This window comes from Oxyura jamaicensis, chromosome 1, assembly GCF_011077185.1.
Source record: "Oxyura jamaicensis isolate SHBP4307 breed ruddy duck chromosome 1, BPBGC_Ojam_1.0, whole genome shotgun sequence".
Taxonomy (NCBI): Eukaryota; Metazoa; Chordata; class Aves; order Anseriformes; family Anatidae; genus Oxyura; species Oxyura jamaicensis.
Genome location: NC_048893.1, coordinates 168,188,395 through 168,193,080, shown reverse-complemented (window position 1 = coordinate 168,193,080; position 4,686 = coordinate 168,188,395).

Genomic DNA, 4,686 nt, shown 5'->3' with positions numbered 1-4,686 from the left:
TTTTTTTTTTTTTTTTTTTTTTTTTTTTTTTTTTTTTAATCCAAGTAATGCAAATATATGCAACCATTTTCAAATATCTGTCTGGGATATTTTCTAATGATTGTATAGCTCAGTGAGTGTTGCCCTATACTGCCAAGAGGTACTGATATCCACAATAAATCTCATTTAAGAGACAAGTATGAAAATGAAATTTTCACTGTTCTTCATAATGTTGTATCTCTTTTTGTGAACAAGAGCTTGCATTGTCCTAAAAGACAGTGAGTAATAGATTGTTTTCAAATAAGAAACTAAACCAAGTAGGATAGAAATTAAAAATCCAGTTTCAGAACTATATGTAAGAAAGCTTCATCCGTGTCATTTTGAATGCTTGTTATTCATGAAATACCTTTCTGCATAAATCTTTCCAACTTTCTTAGGCTTTCTGTAGCATCTGAAAACAAAACAAAACAAAACAAACAAACAAAAAAAAAAAACTGTTCTTCCTCAGGGATATAAACTATGGCTAATTTGAAATACTTTCTTGAACAGATTATATATTTGGAAAAAAACAGGTAAAGAACTTGTTTTTCTGAAGCCTTCACATTTGTGACATGTGACATTTAATAACCTGACTGTGGTTCTTCCTATCAAGTGTGCAACCAACCATGGCATAACATCAAAACATGTAGCTGAAATTTTAAATATGTTCTTTGCTGTTTTTGTGCTTAGTACAGGTATTGAATTCTGAATAGAGCTGACAATACTTCTTTGCAGTCACTGCAGTACTTTTAGTAATACTTTGGTTGGGTTATTTTAAAAAATAAATGTGTTCTGTAGAACTGACATCCAAAGCAGCAGATGAAAGCACTGTCAATACATACTTAGATTTTATTTATTTTTCTTAATATCTTGAATTCTTACATAGAACTGATGAAACAAATGATGAATTTTGAAGCTAAAATAATGTGGAAAACAGTGATAACCCTATATCAATAGCTATTCTGAAGTAATACTTACCTGGGTCAAAATGTAAACAAGAAATTTAAAACAAACAAAAAAAACACAACAGCAACAAAAACAAACACCCCCCCCCCCCCACACACACACACAGTTGAGAAAGAATTTACTCAAATTTACAAGCAAAATCAATAATTAATTCTCATAAAAGAATGGATTGAATGAATCTTCTGATCACCATAAAAAATCGTCTGCATATTCTAAACCTCAGAACTGATTTTCTTTCTTACCTTAAGCATCAGATATAAGCTGCAGGCACAAGATTTCAGGACTCAAAAACTCTTGGTCTGAATTGATAGGAAGATTTCTGTTTTCAGAGCATCCTGAAATTAGGCATTCTGCAATTATAGTCCCCCTACCCAGAGGACATAAAATGATTTTGTAAAGCTTAATATATTTTTTTCCCTTTGTCTTCTAATATTCCATGTTTTCCAGATCATTGGACTTAAATATGTCTTTTATAAAACAGTGTACAGTATTTTGTTTGTTTGTTTTTTACCATGTAGCAATGATCTCATAAAGCCTTCTCCTTGGTTATCAGGGTAACTCAAATCAATGATAAATGAATTTAAATTGGAGTACATTAATGGTTAATTTTCATATTAAAAATGCTGTTTTCAAAACTTATTTTAAGCTCTTCTTCCCACTAAATAGCCTGTTATCTAGTTTAAATTATTCCTTCTTGCCATACAAATTCTCTCGTGATACCCCCTGTTCTCTAGTGAAAGTGCATAATGTTTGTGAAAAGACTTATCCTATCTCTATTCATGCCTGATAGGAATATCCCATGTTATTTTCTCTAAAATGAGCTTGGCACACCTTAGTTGTTGAAACTTTATATTTACTAAGTTTCTAAGACATTCTTTTCTCTATTATTCTCTCTTCTCAAGGTTAGTAGCTTGATTCCCTTGCCTGCAATTTTCTGAGGGCTGATATTATATCCAAAAACTGATTTAGTTTGCTATAAATTCACAGAAGTAAAAGAAAAAGAAGACCTATTAGGTTATATAGTCTGCCTCCCTGTCCATTCAAGATTGATCCTTATTTTTAATTCACAAATGTTTTAATCAGTTTAGGACAGTTAAAATGTTACATACACTAGGTTTTATTACCCTTGGGAAGTTATTGTTGTGGTTGTTGTTCCATGCAGTCTGATAGACTTTTAGGAAGTTTTGTTAAATGTTCTTGGTTCCAAATTGGCATATTTCCTTCCACTGAAATGAGGTTTTATTTTTCTCTCTAAATATAGTAGTCCAAGTTTAAATCAAGTCAAAGACTCTGAGTCACCTCATTTCCATTTAAACACTCTGTTTCCTTTGAACATTTGATACTCTGAATTACGAAGCCTAAATAAAATGGTTTTAATTTCTAATTTTGTAATGGAATACTTTCACATACTTTTATTTTATTTTATTTTATTTTATTTTATTTTATTTTATTTTATTTTATTTTATTTTGGTATTGCCAGTTGCTCAAGCTACAGTCTTTACAAATGTTTTGTCCCTTATTTTCACTGATTTTATAAAGATCTTATATGTCCTCTGCAACAGCCTGACTTACTCAGATCCACACCTCCCAGCTGGCCTCTGAGATAGTAAGTACTTTTTGGAGTCAGTTTTAAAAGGAAAAAAATGTAGTTCAAAGTTCCAGAGGGTGATAATATGAGTTTCCAGAGGTCCTAAGCACTATTCAATGTCTTTAAGTAATTAGTAAATAAAGCTGACAATCTGGAGAAATTTCAAGAGCAGAATATAAGTAATATATTTCTTTTGAAAATGAACCTTTAATACAATCCCTAAAGAAGTACAGAAAAACTCCCTTGCCCTCCTTTGCTTAGTCTATGGTCCTTGAACTAGATGGAATTTGAAAGTAATTCTAATAATATAACAAATAACCCTTTAAAAGGTAAGGTCTAATTGTCAATCCTTATTCCATGGACCTTCCATAGTCTTCAGGAGGATCCCACAAGGCATACACAATTCCCAGGGAAAAATAAAATGTTGTTCATGGGACTTGTTTTTGTTACTCCACCTTAACTTCAAAATATCTATCCACTAGCATTTTTGTGATTCTGAGTAATCTTGAAATCAGAATGTTGATAGTAACATGCTGATATTTCCTGAGCTTTTTTACTAGGAAGGATTATGAGTGTGCTGTTGGCACTCTTCATTTCTCTCTTCTTCCTGCCCCAAAGTAGGCAAGCAATTATATGGTTATCTGAAAGGAAGCTTGTTGAAGATCAAGTTACAGTTTCAACACATATAAACTTGAAACAGTTGCATATTGTTTAGATGAGTATTACAGATAAAAGCTACTCTAATGTTTGCTTTTATCATACACCTTTTCATTACAGGTTTCAATTTTGCTTTTGCTCCAGGGATGATGAAACATACTTGAAAACTTCAAAATTTAACAGAAGAGAAAACTTTGAGATCTTTTGTTTGTTTGTTTGTTTGCTTGTTTTTGTTTTTCAAGCCTTTAGTTACCTTTAATCTCTACATTGCTAGAGTGGTGGTCTATCTCAGGGAATAATGATTGAAAATTTGTCTGCTTAGTGCACATGGTATGACTGCAAATATTTCAGCAAAACTTTGTTGCCAGTACTGTACTGGGTCTGGCTGGGATGAAGTTAACTTTCCACACAGCAGCCGATATAGTGTTGTGCTCTGCACTTGTAGCTAGAATAACATTGACATCACACCAATGTTTCTTTTATTGCTATGCAGTGCTGGCACAGTATCTCACAGACTCTCTCCAACCCCACTGCAAAAGCCATTAGGCTGGGAGTGGACAAGATGTGGGGAGGCAACATCACCAGGGCAGCTGACCTAAACCAACCGAAGGGATATTCCACACCATATGGCATCACACTCAGGAATAGTGGGAGAGGAGAAGGAGAAGGGGGAGGACTCTCGTTATGAAAATGTCCCAGACAACTACTACATATATTGAGGTCCTGTTTCCCAAGATGTGTGTAAAGATTACTCAGTGATGTGTGTAAAGATTACTCATTGATTACTCTTTGCTTCCACATGGTTTTTAAGTTTCTTTCTTTCCTTCCTTCTTTCTTCCTTCCTTTCTTTTCCATTTAATAAAATTACCCTTATCTCAACCCTTGGGCCTTTGCCTTTCCCTCCATACTTTCTTACCTCTCTCCCTTTGATGAGGGGGAATGAGAGAATGATTGTGGTGGAGTTCAGCTGCCCATCAGGTACACCACCACACAGCATGGACCCCAAACTGCCTGTTTATGTAACCTACCTACACCTGATGTCAAGTTTATCTTTTGACACAGTGGACAGGAAGCTGTGATAACTGGAGATCATATTAAATATTTTCGGTCAAAAGCAACTAAGAGTGAAGTTTACACACCAATGTATTTTAAAGAACAGTATTTTGCTCCCACATTCTTATACATTTCTAATACGGTCGTTAATGGTGAAATTCACATTAACTCCAATGGTTTCAGATTAAGCTCTTAAAGGCAGGCATTCATTAAAAAGCAATAATAACAGAGGAAGAATGGGTCAACTACAACATTTTGCCCTTTAAATTGCTCAGCCTCTATTTCTTTTTAGCAATAAATGATATTGGATTTCCTAAACACAACATAACCCCAGATGCTATTGCCATTTTCAAGAAGAATAATTTGCATATATTAAATCAGAGAATAAAGTATATATACTTTTG